This window comes from Ovis aries, chromosome 14 (assembly GCF_016772045.2).
Source record: "Ovis aries strain OAR_USU_Benz2616 breed Rambouillet chromosome 14, ARS-UI_Ramb_v3.0, whole genome shotgun sequence".
Taxonomy (NCBI): domain Eukaryota; kingdom Metazoa; phylum Chordata; class Mammalia; order Artiodactyla; family Bovidae; genus Ovis; species Ovis aries.
This window is the reverse complement of record NC_056067.1, coordinates 6,636,824-6,658,937: the sequence shown is the minus strand read 5'-3', so window position 1 is coordinate 6,658,937 and position 22,114 is coordinate 6,636,824. Positions and strand designations below refer to the sequence as shown.

Here is a 22,114-nt window from a genome sequence, read left to right as displayed (position 1 = left end):
CTGGTGTAGGGCAGATACCAGAAATGGAAAATGAGTGGAGTGTTAGAGAATCAGCAGACGTTGGGGTCGGGTGGGGCTAATGCCAAACCTGAAAGCAGGACCTGGGGAGGAGGCGTGGGCAGGGTTCCTGGCAGGGCAATACTAGAGACTTAATAAGGAAAAACAAATTCATCTGAAAGAGGCACCGCTTGATGGAAGACACACATCCATGCCCCAAAGAGGGAAGGGATACATTTCAGGACTAGGTGGAGAATCAGGCTACCTAGAGAAATCCCTGGATGATGTTAACTTGCTTTTGGAGAGTTCAGAACCTGCCAGCCCTTCCCCAGCTGAATGTAAGAGAATACACCTCTCTCTCTCTTTCTCTCTAAGTTTCAGCTCCTGGAGTCTGGCCCCTAATATCAGGTGCACAATAAATCCTTGCTGAATTAAATTAAAATGTTTAAGGAGCCATTTTCTGAGCCAGGCCTCTCTCTGCTGTCAAGGAAGAATTTATTTAACAAGTCCTACACTTTGGCACATGGATTCTACTTCTCTTGGCTGGTCTGTAGCCATGATTTAAGATGCTGAGGTTGCTGCCCATTGTTGGGAAATAGATTCTTGGTTGGGGAAGGGGTGTGGCTTAAAGGTTTGGGAAGAAGATAATTTAAAAGAGTTCTGAAAAAGATTGTTAGTTTATACGCTGGTCCCCGTAGAGGTCTCTGGCTCCTTGAATTGTGTACTTGGTCTTCAGAAGTCGTAATTCCCTGAAGGCAGTTGGGTTTTGCATCAGCATGGACAACTTCAGGTCATCTGTCTGCAAGAGGCAGGGAATATGGTCTGGTGTAAGTTTTCCCCACCCTCCTCTTCCCGCCATGGATGTTGTCCGTTGTGAGCATCATCTTAAATAGGATGAATATCTGCAGTGTCTGGGAGCAGTGATCAGCACTTAGAAGACGTGGCCCCTGGTTATAACTCCGTGGTGTGTCTTTCCTCCTATTTCATGACCAGCAGCAAAATCTTTCCTCCCCTGAACTTCCCTGAGCTTGGAAAGGCGATATCCTTTTCGAGACACCCAGAGCTAAGATGGAGTGTCCGTGCCAGGACTTAACGATCACCTGTTTCTCAAGAAGACAGCTCCAGCAGCTCAAATGAGCCCTGTGATTCAGTGAGTTAAGAAGGAAAGGAGACGTTTTAATTTTAGTGGACGAGTGCCGTGTGGCTTCTGGGAATCCCAGCACTCAATCTCCGCTTCCATGGGATATGAGAGCTAGACCCTCCTTGCCAGGGAGGCATCTGCAAACTAGCTTTTGCTTCTTCAGCAGGCACCAGGGAGGCAGAGCAACAGAGAAACCCCTTAGGTACTGGTCTGGGCCCATGCATCTCTTGGCAGAATGCTCAGGACGCCATTACATTCTTCCAGACCTAGTACTTGGGCTCAGCACACAAGTTGTAACCTTCTTTATTGGTCTCTTGAGCTGGACCTTCAGATCCTTCCAGGTATAATTATCTGAGAAGTAGACTCTGTCTGCTTAATGATGTAGGATTCTCTCCTAAGCCTAAACAGTTCCTTTTGCAGAGGTGATGTGAAAGATGGAACAGTATTTCACAGACCCCAAACACTTGGGCAAAAGGGAGAGTTGGTTTTACCTTCTGTTAGTGAGTGCTGAAGTTATCCATGAAGTTAGATGGCTCCGTTTAATTTATCTTGAATGGCTCAGTGTGGAGTGAAGGCAGTCTTATTCTGAGCAGAATTGTCTGCTTCTGTTCAGTTTTACTTTGAAGCCCCTTTCAGCAGGTGTTTTTCTTCTTCTGATGCTTCTCCCAAATACTACTCCTGAATATTTTGCACAAATGAACAACACAAAAATACTAGTGACCTTAAAGATGGGAAACCCGTGACCCCACTCTAACTCCTCATGATTTCATTTTTATCTCCATATTCCTATTTAATTTACACAGATAAGATAATACTTAACCTACTCTTTAGTGTTTTATTGGTACCTCATCACTTTCCTCTGTGGTGCTGCAAAGTCAGTTTAATGGTTGCTTAGTATTCCGTCCTATTGTTTAGCAAATACTAAAATTGTCCCCAAATAATGAGCATTTATGTGGTTTTAAGGACTAACTTTTAGAGAAAATCTGCATTAGATATCTGTGTGCATATTATCTTATTTTCTTGTGTTTCTCTTGAATCGTATCATTGGGTAAAATTCACAGAAGCAGGACAGTTACGTTCAGGGCTGTTTTCGTGAATCTTGTTCCTTCTTATAACACTTTCCAACATGGCTGCGCCAGTTTACATGGAATGGGTGATTGAGTGTAGGGCACACTGAAAACTCACCAGGAGTGGATGTTACGGTTTGTAAATTTTAGGTTTGAGAGATTATGTCACTTTTGCTTAATTTTCATGTATTTGATTTCTCTCCAAGCTTTTGATCTTCTTTCTAGCAAGAGAGACCTGGCTGTTCCCAAACTAATCAAAGGCAGTGTTTACTTGGCTTTAAAGCATATGTAGTCATTTTTAAGTGCTGAGAACTCCTGTAGCTTCTTCTTCTAAGAGCCACACACAAAAGAGAGGGGAATGAGTTATTTAGCAACATGATAACCTGGAGTTACCTTTCCCCAAACAGGAGAAAAAAAAAAAAAGTTCTGCTTAATTATTTGTTTCTCACATTGAAGACCTCAGTTCTGTTATTTGTCATTAATCCAGTGGAAAATTTCCAGTCTTCATCCTGCTTGAACCTCCAGGGTGCTTGTCCTGGACCATTCTCTCCTTGAAATAATTCCTCGTTTGACCTTGTTTTCCCCTGTTTCCTCTCACTTCAGCTGCTCTTTGGGATCCTGTATGGCCTCTGTCTCCTCCCACCTGGCCTTTGAGTGTGGGATGTTCTGGGACTTAGCCTTAGACCTTCTCCTCTCCTGTGCTCCCTGGACAATCTCATCCCCACAGAGTCTGCCATTATCACTTCTCTGCCATCTTTGTCTCCCACTGGAGTTCCAGATTTGGAGATGTGAGCATCGCCTTAGGACCCCAGTGGCTGCTCTGAGTATAGCGTGGTCTGCTCTACCTCCTTTGGAGTCCTCCACCCTGGTCTAGGCACGTCTGCTCATTGGCGGACCAGAAAACAGCAGTGTCCCTGATGCCTTTTGCCCCTCTTGCCCCTCATCTCTGCCCGTGTCAGACCTCATTAACTTCACCTCTAAAACCTCTCTTGACTCCATTCAATTCTCACCGTCTCCCGGGCTGCCTGCCACCTGCATACACGTGGACTGGTCTTCCTACCTCGGCTCAACCTTGCCTCTCTGCATTCTACTCAATTCTGTTCTTTTTGCTGAAGCAAATTGCTTCTTTTGCCTAAAAAAAATCTCTGTGGCTTCACATTACTCTTCGAATGAGGGCTAAAACCCTACCATGGTCCAGCTGGCCCCATTGACCTCGTCCTTCCTGCTCTCCAGCTTCGTCTCATTACACACTCGTGCCTGCTCGCCACACCCCAGCCCTGCGTGGGCCTTCTCTCCATGGCCCACACGCTCCAGGCTCTCTGCTGCCACAGGGCCTTTGCACGTGTTGTCCCCACTGTTGGGTGTATCTCCTTCCTCCTTTGTCTCTGGTTCCTTTTAGGGATGTTGGGGTTAGTGTGGGGGGCACTGCTCACTGTTTCCACTCAGCTCACAGGACTATTGTCAGCTGATAGCTGAGTCTTTCCCCAGGGTTTGTCCTCAACTGAAAGGAGCTGCCTTGCCCAGAGAGTTATGACCGGTTGACGGGGGTACAAAGCCTAAGACTCTGATAAGAATCAGGCTCTTGGCCAGGTCCTCTGTTGCCACTTTTCCCTCTGCCCCGTGCAGCCTCCCTCACTCCCTTGCAGGCGATGTTTCTGAGAGCACCCCACCATAGACCCTTTGCACTCAGATCTGCATATCAGAGTCTCTTTTCTGGGGGCCTTCCTCTTCATCCTTTAGATCCTGGTCCACACATCACGTCGTCAGGACATCTTCCCCAACTCACCCCAGTCTCTGTATTCATTAGTGTTATTCTTAATGCGTGACTAGATTTTAAGCTTCCAGAAAGCAGGGAGTTCACCAAGTCTCCCACTCCAGACTGTCCCTGCGCTATCTCCCCAGGTGATGTTGAGTTATCTGCCAGACATGGAAATGAGACCACCGTATCCAGCCCAGATGAGTTGGCCCAGAACAGAAGACCTACTGGTCAACCCACAGAACCATGAGAAATTAAAAAAAAAATGTGTGGGAACAAATTGCTTTAACCTATTGAGTTTGGGATGCTCATTCTCTGTGTCTTCCTGCCAATTAAAAATGTGAACACCTGAAATGACTATAAAGGGTTAAAGTTTCCTGAGTGAGTACATTGGATTTTGTCAATAGTTAAATGTTCTAAGCTTATCCAACTTTACGGCTCAGCTAGTAAGGAACCTGCCTGCCGTGCGGGAGACCTGGGTTTGATCCCTGGGTAGGGAAGATCCCCTGGAGAAGAGAAAGGCTACCCACTCCAGTATTCTGGCCTGGAGAGTTCCATGGACTGGAGAGTCCATGGGGTCGCAAAGAGTTGGACACGACTGAGCCACTTTCATTCATTCATATCCAACCAAGGATTTCTAACTTGGTAATTGCTGTCCTGACCGACTCTACTTCTGACTAAAGATAAGAGAGTGAAGCCAGGTGGATGTGGAGGGAGGGGATGTGCTATCCTGGGGAGCATAAAGGTACCCAGCTACAGAATTGTTGTTGTTTTGCTCGAAGGTCTTAAATGAACTTATCAGTCTCTGTGAAGTACTGAGCCCAGCTCGGTGGTGAGCCATAGAGTGATGCTTCTTCCGTGTTTCACAGCATTTAGCTCATCTGTAGACGGACAGGTGTCTTTCAAGGCAGGCTCCTGCAGACACGTTCACCTTTAACATGTACAGCTTTCATGTTGAGATTCCTTCATACCTGTTTCAACATACTTTCAAAATCCCCCCAAATCACTTATCTCAGACAGCGGTACATCTTTGGGAAAAAGAAATATTTGCATAAAAAATCAGAATACCAGTATTTCTCAATAAAACTGGGGAAAAAATTCAGACTAGCAATTAAAAGGCATAGAGGTCTCTGCAGGTGAGTGTAAATTGAATTGGGAATAGGATGTACAACAAACTTTTCAAAAAAAAAAAAGACTAATCATTCAGTAACACAGCTATTTTTTAAAGCTTATCCTTTCAACGGCTTCCACTTTAATTTTTTTAAATGCTTCAGTGACTAAAAATGGCAAAAACATTTTATTTATGTAAAAAGAAATCACTTGTATGCAGGGTTGCAGCTGCTTCTTATAGGTATACAAGTGGATAAAAGCCTGGGAACATGCAGTTTTTCTTTTTTTTATGGAAATCTTGATTTGCTCTTTAGTGTTGAGTTGAGAATCCTTCATTCAGTGGTATCTTGGAGTTTGAACTGGATTGACAGCAAAAAATGAAATACTAGAGAGACATTTGTATCCTGGTTATATCTCATTAGATGCAGTTGTGCTTTTGAGAACTATAACTTTCTGGGTTAGAACAGAAGATAAAAAGTGATGATGGTGATGACTAATAATTTGTAAAATGTCTGAAATTTCTAATTATTTAATATTCCTTGGTCTGCTTTCCCCATCCTCCACACCCCTGTTCTAAAAATAAAGAATGTTTAAAATAGAATAATAACAGGAAAATCATTCAGAGAAAGTACCCCCAGAATGTGTACTCAATTAGCTTGTTTTTGATGACTTGGAAGAAAAAAGACATTCACTGTATATATTGCAGATAGGAATGATGCTTTTGTAAAGAAAAGCAAATAATCCCTTATCTTTTGGAGCACGATTCAGGCTTGTTTATTTATTTTATCCTATTTTTTTGAAGCCAGTCAGGTCAACTTCTGAAGGCAAAGGGGGTGGGTAGGGTTTAAAGGACGTGACCTGGGCTGGACTGAGATGGAGTCATGGTCAGACCTTATGTCTGGGCTCCTGTCCTTTGGAGGAATGTCTGGGCAGAGTGGATTCAGGAGAAGCTGACCTTGAACTTCCTCGGAAAAGCTGTTGATCCTCTGCTCTGACCCATGGTCTAGCAGCAACTCTTAACCAGGGGCGACTCCGTCCCCCAGGTAGCAATGACAAAGTCTGGAGATGTTGTTGGTCATCACATTTAGAGAGGAGGTTGCTCCTGGCGTCCAGTGGGTGGAGGCCAGGGTGCTGTTGACCACCCTGTGATGCACAGGACAGCTTCCACCGCAGAGAATTAGGGTCTAGATGTTATTGTGCCCAGGTGGGAAACCCTAGTGCAGTGGGACTGTTTGGAATTGCTTCAGAGGCTCTCACTCAGAAACCATTGGATGCTTTGGGGGTTTTTCGTGACGAGGAGTGTGGGTGATTGGTACCCTCCCTCCCAGGGTGTTTTGTCAATGAGAAAGCAGAGTCACAAGGATAGTCAGCAGAACCCAAGCAAGACCTCAGGTCCTCAAGTATGAGCAGGTTTAAATGTTCATTTCCTGCATGTGACTCCCACTGTGACGGACTCTGCTGCAGGCCTGGCAACAGCAAGGTCTTTGCTTCCACTTCTGACCGTTCTCATCACCAGCCATCCCCAGCCCAGGCCTTAGCCATCAGTAAATTCCCTCTTGTTCCAGCATTTTAAACCTCTCTCACCAAATCTGTACCTCCGTACTCAGCCATGTGTGAGTCAATTCCATCCCCCAAAGAAATGAGAAACAAGCCGTCAAGAGAGCTTCTCTTGCTCTGCCTCACGGTCTCCCACATGCCCGTCTAGAGCACGACTTCCTCTGTCCCCACTGACTCCCCCCCTTCACTCCGCAGCCACTTCCCCCTTATTTCCTTACTTAGCGCTGGTCTCCTCATACTAGAACATGAGCTCCTGTGGTAGGGTGCTTTTCCCCTGCTGCCCTGTCTGCCCTGCGTAGAACAGGGCAGGCAGCGTAGGTTCTTACCAACTGTGTTTGGAATGAGCACATGATGAGTGATGTTCAGTTAAATCTCTGACATCATGGTCTTCCCTGGGATGAGGAAAGTGACATTTCTAGAACCCTGGGAAGTTGTATTTTTCAGCTCCCAGAACAGCCCCGCGTTTTGCCTTTCCCTTTTTAAAACCACCTATGCGTGATTGGTGACATACACCGATTACATACCTGTGCGTGTATGTCATGCTTGGTATTGTCCATGCTCTTAGGCCAATCAGTGCTACTCGAAAACTGTCAGGAAACAGCATCTTTTTCTTTTTCTGGTCTCAGCTTTGCTTCCACTTAGTCTCACTCTGGTGGAGGTCAGTTGTGAATGATAAACTCACAGTGCTGCGGGTTGGATCCTGTTCCTCCCAAAGGTGCGTGCAAGTCCTAAGCCGCAGCCCCTGTGAATGCGACCATATTTTATTTGGAAATAGGGTCTTTGTAGATGTAATCAGGTTGAGGCCCTAAGTCCAGTGATTGGTGTCCTTTTGAGAAGAGGCCTTTGGGACATACATGAAGACATCCGGGGGGAGACCATGTGATAACAGGCAAAGACTGGAGTGATGTGTCTGCAGGCCAAGGGGTGTCAGAGATGGCTGGCAGCCTCCAGAAGCTGGGAGAATGGCCTGGGGCAGATTCTCCCCAAGAGGCTTTGCCAGGAACACGGCCCTGCTGACAGCTTGATCTCAGACTTCCAGCACCCAGGCTCAGGAAACACACTTTTATAGTTTTAAGCCCTCAGTTTGTGGGAATTTGTTGTAGCAGCCCCCAGAAACCCACATGCAAGGCTAACAGTCTCCAAATGTGCAGGTCCCTTCAGCCAGCCCTTGCAGCTGAGGAAAGTTGTGTTGGAAATAAGCCCCAGGCTCTAACTGGCCGGCTCAGCACTGTTGGACAAAGGGTGTCCGTGTGGTGAGGCAGCGAATTCTCTCCACAGATGAGGGAGGTGACAGGAGGTGGCTCTGGGATCCCTGGGCCTGAGCCCTGTGGGTCTTGCACGAGCTCTCATGATCTGGGGCTGCTGGGGATCCCTGGGTCCCAGAAAAGTAGAAGTGGGGACCCGAGCCAGGCTCCAGTTTAGAGGAAGTCATCTGAGATCATGGACCAACTCGGGAGATGACTTGAGGGAACCAGAGCATCAAGGCTCTCTGCTTCGGGGACATCTATGACATGAGAGCCGTCATTCTGACCCCTTGGGTAGATTCTTGCAGCTTCTGTGTGTGCCCTTTGAAAGGGGAACCTACTTGTATTTACTTACCAGATACTCATCTCGAATGGTAAGCTCTCAAGCTTTACGAGGGGAAGGACCATTTCTGTCTGTTTACTACTCTTACCCCAGCACATCACCCAGTACCTGATACACCGTAAGCCTCACAATGTATATGTGATGGGATTGAATTGATGGGAGGTGTTCACGTGCAATCGTATATCCTTAGGTAATTAACAAATGAGTTCAGTTATTGTTTTAAACGTGGTTGCTTTAGTACTTTAAAGAAAATTTTAAGGAATCCTTAGGTGCTAAAATGTATAGGGAAAAAATGATCTAAATCAAAGCACCTCACAACCCACAGACCTGTACAACACAAACTGTGAACCCTAAAACAGGCTGTGGACTTGAGTTAATAATGTGTGTTGTATTTGCTTATCGGTTGTGACAAATACACCACACTAATGCAGGATACTAGTAATAGGGCAAACTGGGTGGAGGAGAGAAAGAGCAGAAGGTATGTGGGGACTCACTGTGTTTTCTGCTCAGTCTTTCTACAGACCTGAAAGTACTCTAAAAAATAAAGTCTGTTAATTAAAAACTCTAAACACAAGGAAAAATCTAACCTCCTTGTATTTTGAAGACTCGCACTTACTTTGCAGGATTACTATCAAGACTGCACACACACACACACACACACACACACACACACACACACACACAGGCACACATACACACACACAGAGTTAAATAGTTGCTATGAAGTTGGCTGTAGAGAGGAGACTGAGGAATGGCTTTGCTCTCTTCACTCCGTACACTACTATTGGGAACCCCCGTGGCAAGAGTTTTTACACAGATTAACTCCATAGATTAATTTTTATGTGCAGAAGCTCAGAAAAGTATCAGAGTGAAATTGATAACAAATTACAGAGTTAATGCTCCGAATCTCGTATCATCATTTCTGCCACATATATTCTCTGATGCTGGAAGCTCCGCCTCTTATATGATTCTAAGATCTCCTTGGCACAGCCTCTCACGCAATTTTTATCCAGCTACTCTAAACTCTGTTTCAGCTGGAAGGCAGGGTTCTGGCCAGCACCATGATCTGTATTTTGATCTTTATTTCCTTCTGACTTTTGGAGAAAATCCAGAAACTTCATTTGACAAGTACAATGTGACAGGTATGATATTAGTGACGTGAGAGTGTTCAGAGGCCTCCCTCCTCCAAAGGCCATCAAAGAGGAAGCGGCCAGAAGTGGTCAGTAAGCTGGTCTCAGCTAGAGCCTCTGCCAAGGCTGTTTCTAGAATTTCAAGATGCAGAACCAGGTAGTGAGTGGAACGTAGAAGACCAGAGAGTCTAGTTGTGACGAACCTAGTGAGAAAATCAAACAGCTACTCAAAAGCATAATGAATGGGTGGGGGAAAGAAAGTAAGACCTGAGCAGGGTAGGGAGGTGAGGGCGGGTTGAGGGCAAGTTTATTACGTGAAAAGTGCTAAAGAACCCAGGAAGTGAGATCTAGGAGCAGAGAGAAGGGATTCAGGACAAGTTTCTGGTCTGACCAAGAAGTTCTCTGGGGGTAACCAGTAAAGGGGAGGATTCGTCCAAGTCACTTATTGGCTCTTTAATTGTCGGCGTTTTTGTTTTTTTTTAACGCGATACTGCTCTCTCTGATGTGGAAATGCATATCCTGTCTTCAGGACCCTTTGGGAACAATTCTTTTTGGGGCCCTTGTCTACAGGTAATTTCATTGTAAAATTTATTCACCTTACGAGCAATGGTGATTTACTGATGAAACTGTAGGACAGTGGGCAGAGAACATGAGTTTTTCATTGTCCAGTCTCCACATACCAAGGCACCATTGCTTCAGGTCCAGAGACCGCTTCTTTGCGCTTCTCGTGGTCAGTAAGGCATTCCTGGCTGATTTCACATCTTCCATCATAAGCAAACAGTAGCACCCCATTATTATTCATAATGCCGTGGCTTTTCATGACCAGTTTATACTGAAAACAACACAGATATTCTTGCCTCTGCAGCTCCCAATACCGTTGATTTAGCTCTGGTCCCAATATTGTGCATGACGCAGCGTCATCCTTCACTCTACCTGTGAATGCCGGCTCCCACTGATTCAGAGGTTGTGCTTTGTTGATGTTGACCAGAATACAACCTTAGCAAGAGTGTGCGGGAAAAGAGGCGCGATGACTCACTTTCTGGGCACGTTAAACCTACCATTTGGAATTTTTTCTGTACTGACATGAAATGTAGAACACTCCATCCTCCGGTGGTGTCTTCTTTGGAGCTGTCGAGGGCCTAACCACTGCGTGCCTCGCGTGTGATCTCTTTCACTGCTGGTGACACCCTGCCACCCACAGAGCGGGACGCACAGGAGACGCCAGGCAAGAGGCCTGTGGGTAGAGAAGGGAGAGCAGTCCACTTGGCAAGAAGCGTCTCTTTCTCACCCAGCCTGACCTGCCAGGCCATGTTCCTGGAGCCAGGGTCCGGCCATGGGGCCTCAGGATGACCTCATAGTATGAATCCTGGAGCTCTGGGGGCACTGACTCCACGTCCGGGGTGAGGGACCCACGAGTGCTCCAGAAGGGAGGAGTGAAGACAGGTCTGTTTCAAGGGAGGGACTCCCAAGTATGGGGGTCAGTGAAGTCTGGGCCTGGAGGGCACACTGCCTGTGCACAGTGAGATTATAAACCGCATGTCTTCACATGGGGTCGCTGCTCCCTGGTTTCCTGGCGCACTTCCCTTTGACCCCCATTCAGGTCCTGTGTTCCGCCAGCTCTTTGCTCCTTCAATGCAGTTCTCTGTGCCAGGCCTCTGGTAAGCAGGTATTACAAGTGAGTTTCTGTCTCCAAGAAAACCTTTTCCTTCTTCTTCTTCTGATGAGTACTTTTTATTCTTCAGCTCCAGCTTACTTATTCCCTCCTTCATCAAACCTTCCAGAAGCTTCCCAACTGCCTCATCGGAACATCCATTCTTTCCTTCATCCAGCCAGTGAGAACTTTTTAGTGAGCAGCTACTCCTCTCTGCCAAGCCCTGTTTCAGGCACTGGAGCAACAACAGTGACTAAATAGGCCAACCATCATACAGGCTCCCTCTGGACTCTGTGTATCTGTTTCCACTTAACTTGTGTTGAAATTGTCTCTGGTGGTGGTTTAGTCACCGAGTCAAGTGCAACTCTTTTGACCTCATGGACTGTAGCCCACCAGGCTCCTCTGTCCATGGAAGTTCCCGGGCAAGAATACTGGAGTGGGTTGCCGTTCCCTCCTCCAGGGAAATTATCTGTATTTGTCAGCAAATGTTTTCTGTAAAGGGTCAGATAGTAAGTGGACTTTGTGGGATGTATGGGCTCTGTTAAAATTGCTCAGTCCCACCACTGCTGCAGCACAGAAGCAGCGAGAGTTAGTAGGCAAATAAGTGGGTGTGGCTGAGTGCCAGTTAGACTTTATTTACAAAACAGGTCAGGGGCCTTGTTCTGCCCACCACGTGTAGTTTGCTGCAATAGAAGATAAGCTCCATTAGAATAGATCCTTGTTTCTTTACTCTTTCTATTTTATTGTTTTTACTGTTACCTTAGTGCTGAGAACTCGGTGCTGAGCACATTGCACACGCAAGGTATTTGACATAAATTAAGCAAGAGAAGTAAAGGAATGTCATCCGTTACACTGGGAAGTTTTTGAAAGACAGGGTCCATCTACACAGTGATCAACATGAATAGGTGTTGAACAGATGAGTGAGCTGCAGGAACACCTTCCTCCTGAGACTTCCTCCTGGTCGGTGCCTCTGGTGGGTGGGCAGGAACCGGGCAGGTCCAGGCCAGCCTTGTTATCCTGTCGTATTGCAACCGCCTCCTCGGCAGGCTGAGTCGAGCATGAGGAACCAAAAAGAGAATTCCAGGCAGGCCTCCTGACTGGCGCAGGCCCTATGGCCAGCTCGGTGACAGCCTGCTGCAATCTTGCAGAGCAGCAGTCCAGTCCAGGGAACTCGGCAGCGGAAATGGCCATTAAAGTGAAACACGCCTGCCTGTCAGAGAGAAGCAGCAACCACAGGAGCCCGATCGCCACCGTCAAAGCGCCTGTCAGCACCAGCCCGCTTGTTAAGTTTCTGGGGCCCACCTTCCTGAGCAAGGGTCAGCCAACTGGCTCTGACAAGCAGGGCCCTGGCGTTTGGCGGGGCCTGTCAGCTGAGACCCAGAGGTGAAGTGGGTGCTGCTTTGGAAACGGGGGCCTGACAAGTGCCTCCAGATCAAGACAAGACGAAGGAGAGAGGGTGGGGGTGCTGAGCTGGGGGGCTCCAGGCAGCGGGGCCTCCCCCAGAAGGAAGCGGCTTTGCTTCTGTGTTGTGTCAACTTTGCTGTTGCTGGACAGTCGGCGAGGTTTCAGACAGATCACCGCCCCTTTGGGAAGCGCAAATGCCTTGGCAGACAATTTCAGGCCTTGATTTGATTGATAAATCCTTTGTGACGGGAGGGGATGAAACAGGCCCCCAGTTTGGTACATACGAATAGGAAATTAGCTGGCAAAGTTGTCAAAGATAATTAACTTTCCTATTCTGCGGGTCTATTCAGGTTGACATGCTGAAATTATTTAGAAATGCACATGTCAACGCTCTGACAGAATCTGCGGCTGATCAGATAAACAGATTTGGAGATGTTTGATTGTAAAATGATGTAAGCGCTTAGCCGGTGTTTTATCACTGCGAGTTTCCGTTTGCCGCTGTGGGTGATGTTCAGGGAGAGGGTTTGGTGGCTAGGGGTGGGTGGGGGCCAGGGGTGTAGGGGTGGAGAGATTGAATAGGATGCACCAAGTACAACAGACTTGCCTTCTCAGTTTACTCTCAATGAGTCGAGAAATTTCTAACCTTCAATTCAAACACAGTTAACCTTGGACTCAACCCAAGGGCTCCTCTCCAGCCCTCAACCCCCAGTATGAAGGAGAGTTTTCCAAAGGATTTGGCAGCAGGCACGTGGTTCCTCTGTCAAACCCAGTCTTGGCCCAACAAGTACAGGGTGCGAAATCCCCTAGAGTCACTGCTGTTTCTTATTCACCATGAGTCTGGGTAGATCACTGGGTTGTCATTGTTGCCGTTAGTCCCTCAGCCACGTCCAGCTCTTTGTGACACCATGGACTGTAGCCTGCCAGGCCCCTCTGGCAGGGGATTTTCCAGACAAGAATATTGGAGCAGGTTGCCATTTCCTTCTCCAGGAGATCTTCCCAACCCAGGGATTGAACTCACATCTGCTGCATTGCAGGCAGATTCTTTAGCACTGAGTCAGTCACCAGGGAAGCCCAGATCACTGGGTCTCACAGAGAATACCTTTTCAGCATTTCCATCTTGTTACTGCAAATTGCTTCTTTAAAAGACCAGTTCAGAGCCAAATTCTTTCAATGAAGAAATTCCTCCCTCCGAGTGGATGAAGATGAGTGAGAACTAACATTTACTGAGCACCTACTCTGTGGCAGAGGTCAAGGTGGACACGGTACTGTGTCGTTTGCTTATTGTAGTGTTTCTAATTTCCATAGTAGACAAGTCTTTATCGTTTGCCTGCTGAGAAAATAGATACTCAGAGGGGTTAGCTCAGCTACTGAGGTGAGCCAGCTGTCTAAGAAGTGGCATTTGGACTCGAGCCTGGTTTGGCTGCTTCTGCTCTTCCCTCACCACGATTTTCGGGTCAGTAGAATTGTAGACTCTCAGACGGATGCCTGCCAGTGCAGCAGATGTGGGCAATGTGTGCTCTAGCCCTGGGTTGGGAGGATCCCCTGCAGTAGGAAATGGCAACCCACTCCAGTATTCTTGTCTAGAAAACTGCCTGGACAGAGAAGTCTGACCCCATGGGGTCGCAAAGAGTAGGACATGACTGAGCAAATGAGAAGGCACACATGCAGACTCTCAAACAGAAAGGATTCTGAAGGTCAGGGAAGTCAGCGTTCAGCAACCCAGAATCCATGGGCCAAACCCAGCACTTGTTTTTGAAAGGCCTACAAGCTAAGAATGGTTTTTTTTTTTTTTTTTTTGCATTTTTAAATGGTTGGGGAAGAAATAAAAATAATGTTTCATGACATGAAAACTACATGAAGTTAAAATTTGAACGTCCATAAAGTTTTTTGAACGTAGGCTCACTCATTCATGCATGCATGTCTATGACTGCTTCTGTGCTACATTTGCAGAACTCCATAGTTGTAACAGAGACCATATTGCCTTCAAAGCTGAGAATACTTACTGCTTGAGCCTTGACAGAATACATTTGCTGACCCCTGGTTCACTGGTTGTCTCAGTGAGAGCTTATTGGGCTGGCAAAATTATTTGCACTGGCAAAACTCTCAGCAGGTATAATCTAATTTATCTTAACTCCTCAAGGTGGGTGCGCATAGGTGAAGAAATGATAGCTTCAGAGAGGTTCAAGAAGCTGGTCAGGCTAACTCAGCAGAGCCAGGATTCATGGCCTGAGTTCACTCTCAAAGCAGTGCACTCAGTTTCCTTATTTTATTGCCATTTCACTGTAATTCACGTTACCTGGACGTAGCTTGAGACACGATGGTGATTACCACTGAGGTGGGCAGAGTAATGGCCCCCAAAGATGTCCTCATCCTAATTCCCAAAACTGAATACTTTCCATGGCACAAGTGACTTTGCTGGTGTTATTGGGGGTCTTGAAATGAGAAGGTGGTTCTGGATTATCCAGATGGGTTTAAGGACAAAAGGGAGGCAAGAAGTCGAAGAAAATGAAAGAGACAGGATGATGGAAGCAGAGGTTGGAGTATTGTGAGGCCACGAGCCAAGGGATACAGGCTATCCTAGAAGCTGAAAAACACCGTGGAGGTATATTCCCCTCTGACCTGAACGGCGAGAGGATACGTTTGTGTTGCTCTAAGATGCTAAGTCTGTGTTCATTTGTTACAGCAGCCACAGGAAGCTAATATACACTTCCCGCATCCTTGGCTTCAAGCTGCTCAATGTGGTAAAGGACCCCACCCATCAACAGAAGTAGATTTCAAAGAAAAATCTGTACTGCAAGTGTTAAAAATAAATAACTTCTTGGGGGGTGGAATCAGTCTAGAGGCCTTCCTAAGAAGGGGGTTAGAGGGCTTGCAATCCTGCAGAGCTGTGTCTTCAAGGAGGTCCTTTCTTTATTCCAGTTTCTGCGGCTGGATGCTGGCATCTCCCAGGATCAGCCGCATGATGTAAGGAAACAGAGAAGAATCAGAGGCAGAAGGACAGACATCTGTCGTGCTTTTGTCTCAGCAACTCACACCACACTTCTGAGGCTAAATTCGGGCTTTCTGGCATGTGACCTAACCTGAAGCCGTGCTCCTTGGTGAGTTTTCTCCTCCTGTTTACGGAGGAGCTGAGCTTCTGCAAAAGGGAAATCAGAATCTCGCCTGCATTTTATTAGTATTGTGACCATTTGCAAATTAATTGGGAAGGCAATATAATTTACCTCTTGTATAGAATTCAGTTTTGATTACTGCCATGTCACTGCATTTCCTGCTTTCACGAAAGCTCTTATTATGAGAAATTAAGATGCCTTCCTCCTTCATCCAAATAAAATAAACATATGGCTGTGGGATGCTACTGAATTAAAAAATATCATTTAATCCAGGGAAGATAATTATTTGAAAGAAACTGGAGAGGAGAGACTCAATCTAGGGTTTGAATGTTGACATGAAATTGTGAAGGCTATTTTCACTCATCACTGACTTTTAATAGCACTTTGTACAGAGTAATTTCCAGCATAAACCTTGTTAATGTGATATTGGTTATTTCAGAATCATGTCAGGGAGTCGGAGCCATTCCCCAGACCACTGTTGGGGTGTCCCGGTATGTGGGCCTAGGTATTCAAGAAGTGGTACTTAATGACACATTTTGCCTTGCCTGTCAGTTGACTTTATTTTCTGTAGTCATGCTTTGTTCAAAATGGCATTTGGGAAGACAGCAGAAAAGTTAGCTGCTGTAGACATACTGTGTATATACCATGCTGTGTATCATATGAAGGCTGTGTGTGTCTGGGGCACGGATTACAGATTTGAGAGACTGGTCTTGACTTTCCATGCTGGCCCGTGTGCCCTGAGTTTTGTTTCCACTGTTAGAGTCCCTGTCATACACGTCCTTGGAACTTAGCACTTGGAAACATACCCTGCCTGACTTCCAGCCGCCAGGTGAGTGCTCTGTCTGGCCTCAGGAGCCCGCTCTGTCCATTTTGAAGCAAGCTGGAAATGCTTAGGAGCATTAGTCCTCAGTCAACAGCTCACATGAACTGGTGGGGAGAGAGAGTGAATGCCTCTCCTGGGATGAGGGTGGGAAGCGTGGACATCTTACGGCTCTTCTGCTGCCCTCCCTGTGTTACCCAGAGAAAGCCTGGTTGCCCTCAGTGGCAATGAGCATGAACCTCCATGCTTTGCGGCTTCTGTCCCTTTCTCGTCCCTGTCTCTTACTCCTTGGCTGGTTTTTTCCTGTAATTGCCTCCAAAACAAACCACTTGCACCCAAATCCTTGTCTTGTTGTCCTTTGGTGGGGAAACTAGTTCAAAACAATCATTATTCCAATGAGTTCATTCGCTTATTTATTAAACCCTGGCTGGGAGCCTGTTCAGAGCAGGCAGCTGAGAACCACGTTAAGACCCCTGCCTGGAGGAACACAAACCCCATCGAGCAGACAGATGTTAAACAAGCAAACAGACACAGAAAGGATAGATTTTTCAGGTTGTACCTACGTGTCCTGCTGGAAATAAACAGGGCCGTGGGGGCGAGTGATTGATGGGAGAAGATTTTCATAGAGTGGTCAGGACAGTGACTGAGGCCTGGAGGATGGGAAGGAGCCAGACGTGCCACAGTGAGGGCAGTGCTGGAGAGTTCAAGGAGCGCAAAGGAGGAGGGTGGGCGCGGCGTGCTGAGGACAAGCGAGAAATGGGGTCTGACCAGAGGGGTGACCTTGATAGACTCTCCAGGTCCCCGTGGGCTGTGTTAAGACCTTATACTTCAAGGAGAACGATGACTCAAGTTGCTGAAAAGACCATTAGGATAGACGGTCACTGTTGCTGATAAAGAGTGACGGAGGGCTCAACAGTCATGATGAGGGTGAACGGCAAGCAAGTAGCACTTGCTGCGAACTTGAGGCTCCATACCTTAAGATCTCACTTTAATACTTTGAGCAAAGCATTAAGTTGGGGGTGTTTGTCATCCCTGTTTACTTGATGAGAAAATGTCAGACAAAGGAGTTTGGCTAGCTTACCTACATCTGAGAAGGTTACGTGGGATTAAGTTGAGATTTGAACCTGGATCTCTCTGGCTCCTGAACTAATGCTCTTCCCATTGTTAAACCACACTGCCATCTTTGCTTTATTAAAAACACTGCTTAAAATCATTAATAAGCAGTAAGTTACCAATAAGACTCTTTGCAACCCCATGGACTGTAGCCCACCAGGCTCTTCTGTCCATGGGATTCTCTAGGCAAGAATATTGGAGTGCGTTGCCATTTCCTTCTTCAGGAGATCTTAAAGAATTGGACATAACTGAAGGGACTTTGCTCACATGCACACACCAATAAAAAAATTAGCCTGAGATCTTTTGATTCAGTAAAGAAAATCAGAATCAGGTTGTGAACTTAATTGCTCTATAATTTACATGTTTCCTGTTCAATGAAAGTATTAACATAGTTTGATCATTCTGCGTCAAGCTTTGTGTCAAGCTTCTTCTCTGCTCTGGTTCTATTTGTTGTGCTTAAAAGTCCCGATGCCTGGGAGGCAGGTGGGGCGGTGTGGGTTGAGTATCCTGCAGATGCAGTGGTCAACTGCCATTGGGATGTTCACACACAGAAATAAAAGAAAAAAGAAGAAAAAGAAAGGAAAATGCTTGTCTCTGTTCTGGGTGCCTACCATTAGAGCTTCATTACAAATGAACCTCTCCCCTCCTCTGACTTGTATCTGTAGGATTTGGTCAATTAGAGAAAAGCTTTGCTCATCAACTGTAGATGGTTAAAGTGGTTCAGTAATTTCCTAACAACCCTTATCATTTGCCAATAGAAAGAGAAGGAAGAGGTGTGAATATAAACAGAGGAATATGTTTATTACTCTCTAAACTCCTCCACCTACTATTGATAAGCAGTTTAGCTCCTTCTTAGCTTGTTTAGCTGGAGAAATGGTCACCGGCTCCCAGGGAAAGCCTTCGACTGGGACGATGGGATGTAGAGTGGAATCCTGGGGATGTCAGGGAGTCTATTAAAGTCTGGAATACTTGCCAGATTAATATTAGCAATTCTGTTTGGATACACTTTGAATTTTATATTAACAATATTGACTTCAGTAGCTAAGTCAAATCAATCAAGTTGATTTTGTTATTTTGATCGACAGGACCTCTTAACTCATTTAAAAAATAATTATTGAGGACCTACTATATACTGAACACAGATGATGTAACCATGAGCACAACACAGAAGGTTCCTACTGCTGTGGAGCTTCGGTGCAACAGGGGTTTCACACAAATACATAAATCCCCAAACATCAGGTGTACACATGAGTTATGATGCTAACACACAGTGAAGTAAAGAGACTGGGGGCAGGGGGGGCATCCGTAGAGAGCGGTCAGGAAAGGTATCCTGAAGAGCTCACAGTCAGCTGAAATATGAGTGTCCGGCGTGTCACCATGTAAACATGTGGGAGAAGAGCTTTGCAGAGATAGGAAAGTGCAGACAGTATCAGGATGGGAATGATCTTAGTGTTTTTAAAGGTCAGAAATGAAGCCATGTGACATGAGCTGAGGAACCAAGGGGGAGGGAGGTAGGAGATGTTGGCCAGTAGACAGGGTGAGGATTGTATACCAAACTGTATATGGTTTTGGAAACCATTAGATGCTTTTTGTCAGACTCATAAGATGATCTGATAGTCTACTTAAAAAAGACCATTCCCGTTACTTTAAGAGAGCAAGACCAGAACCAAGAGGACCAGCCAAGGAGCTATATGGAGGGACCAGTGAGCGGGTTTGGAAAAGGTTTTGGTGTCATGCAATAGAAAATCTCTCTATAGTGGTTTAAACACAAAAGGCTTATTCTCACAAGTAGGAGAATTGGAGCTAGACAATCCAAGGCTGGTATGGCAGCATTATGAAATCACCAAGGGACACTGGCTCCTTCTGCCTGGAAGCTCTGCTCTTTTTAGCCTGCTGCCCCATGGTCCAAAACAGCTACAGAAGCTCCAGCCATTAGACATATATTCCAGGCCACAGGAAAGTAGAAGGCCAGACCCCTTCTTCTTAAAGGTCATTTTTGGAAGTAGGCACCTACACATCTGGTTCCAATTCATTGTCATATGTCTATACCTAGCTTCAAGGGAGGCTGGGAAAGTAGTCTATTTGTAGAATGACATTTGCTGAGAAGCAGACAGTGGATATTAGCAATGATCTAGCAGTCGCTTCAGTCGTGTCCAACTCTTGGTGACCCCATGGACTGTAGCCCACCAGGATCCTCTGTCCATGAGATTCTCCAGGCAAGAGTACTAGAGTGGGTGGCCATGCCCTTTTCCAGGGGACCTTCCTGACCCAGGGATTGAACCTGAGTCTCCTGTAGCTCCTGCACTGCAGGCAGATTCTTTGCCACTGGGCCACAGGGGAAGCCCTAATGATCCAGCAATCTTGCCTTAAACCTAGCACTAACCTAGTTTACTTGCCCAAGACCACGTAACTTAAAACAGGTGGGAGGGGCTGAGACCTAAATTTTACTATTATTTGTTCTCTTATTTTCTGCCTTTCCTATACTCAGCTTTTCTATTTTCTTCACAGTTGAGAAAATGACTAGTTTTTTTCTCAAACACCCTTTCAGAGCTATTTATTTTCCCATTTTTAGCACCAGGACCATTCTCTGAGTTCTGCAGTGTTATGGGGAACAGAAGAAAGGGAGAGCACTGATTTCAACCTTGCAATGCAATCACTCCCTGCTTCCATAAATCAGCAGGTTTTTAGGAGGCGGCAAGGAGAGTGCCATCTGATTTTTACACACCTGATTCACAATAAAATCTGCACAGGGGCTTCTGGGGGTGCCTATTTTCCCAAAAGGCTGAGGTAGCAGAAACCCATCTATTATATAAGGGGAGAAGGATTCACCCATTTAGAAGTAACTGCTAAATGCTGGTATAGAGCTTTTTAACTTACAGTATCCATTTTTACTACAACTCGGTGGAGTGTATCTCTGCACATGTCCTAAAACTCCCAGAGAGGATCCTTAATGACTTTTCTGCTATAAACCAAAGCTTTGTTTAAAAAATAAGAATAACAGTGAATACCTGGATCTCAGATCGCTTTCACCAACGTGAATGTGTGGCTTCATGAAGTCCAGTAGTGGCAACTCCTCTTGCTCTTACAAGAACCATCCTCTCTCCTCCTTGGGTAAATTCACACCCGCTGGATGGCATGACGCGGCATTAGCGTGTGCATGACTCTGGGGCCACACATAAGCATAAAGGCAAAGCATGGCTCACCTGGGAACAGAAGCTGCAGTTAGCCCCATCACGTTTTGGGTCTCAGTTTCCCTCACCACTCAAAGGAGGTTGGTTTAGACCGTTTGGGATTTCCATGCTCCTGGACAGGGCATGGTGGTGAGAACTGGGATTGGAAATCTAAGCATGCAGCCCCATGACTGGGGTTCTCAGCGGGCATCCGTTAAGGGAGCTCCTTTGATGAAACGTCCCTGCTTGTGCCCTGCAGAGCAGGGGCTGCCTCGCCTGCAAGTTCTCACGAAGCGCTCTTGGTGGTTTGATGCCATAGCTGCCGTCATCCGCACTTTACAGTAGAGGACGCTGAGACTGAGGAGAGCTCAGTAGCTCATTCTCACTCTTTATTCTCCAGTGGGACCCAGATCGGAGCTCAGACTATGACACCAGCGTATGGGCTTTCTTTCAGGAAAGCCAATTCACTACATGTATATTCAAAATACATTAAGTTTTAAAACTTAGCAGCACCAAACATAAATAGATTGAACCATTTGGAACTGCCAAAACTTGATAGTGTTTGTGCTAAAAAAAAAATTGTCAATCCCATGTGGTTCAATGGGTAGATAAAGTAACCCTTTGCAAAGTCATTGTACTGAATTTGGGGTTTGGCAAATACAATTACTGAAGGACTTCTGATGTATGTAATTCTAATCCAGATGGGTATAGTGCCCTTATCTAAATCCAACAAGCAATGGCATTATCAAAAGACTTGGTCATTACTCCTTGCTAAATATCTATTATCTGCTTTCCTCTGTAAGGCAAGGGCTTAGAGAAGAAAGCCCTGTACCAGCCCCTACTCTAGGATCTAGTAATGCTGTCTCATCAGAGATCAGAGTAGTACTTCCTAAGTGATGGGTCTCTTTATGTAATTTCTGTGGTTGCATCTCAGAAAAAAATTTTTTTTTGTTGCTACAATGATTAAATTACAAAAGATAAAAAGAGTGAAGCCAAAGAAGTTTATTGCAAGAAGAGTCAAAATATGTATGTGATATCAACCAATATGGAAAAATAGGACTGGAGAATATACGGGGGTTGCGTTAGTGACTGTGGAATGGAGCTGAGTTGTGTTTTATTTCCTCCCTGCTTCTTTACATCGTCACATACTTTCTAATTTTCCTGTCTTATATTGCTCCATATGAGAGGAAAATCAAGTCAAATCCTCAAAAATGAAAGAAAACTCTTCAAAAATAGCATTTAAATATGGCAGGACAAAAACATTAATGTGAAAAGAAAGTCTAATTCTGCCTTTTGAAGGAGGAAAATGTTGATTTGCTGAGAGAGGAGCTGAGCAGATCTACACAGGGAATGTGGGGAGCCAGGGAAAAGAAAGAAAATGGAAAGGATGGAACAGTGTGACCGTGAGCTGGGAGGACGTGAGAAGAAAAGGAAAGCCAGGGCTGCCCAATGCAGATCCTCCCTCCAATGCCGCAGCCTCCGGGAGGGCTCCCTGAGCCCC

General features: G+C 45.9%; 1 long non-coding RNA gene across 3 annotated transcripts in view; it reads left to right on the top strand.

Annotated features, from left to right (window-relative positions):
- The window catches only part of LOC105609364 (uncharacterized), a 291,225-nt gene that overhangs the window by 161,685 nt on the left and 107,426 nt on the right, over window positions 1-22,114 (top strand). For all 3 annotated transcript variants that reach the window (XR_003591434.3, XR_009596148.1, XR_009596149.1), the window contains one exon: window positions 15,320-15,498. This is a non-coding gene — a long non-coding RNA (uncharacterized LOC105609364). The remainder of the gene's footprint in view (window positions 1-15,319; window positions 15,499-22,114) is intronic.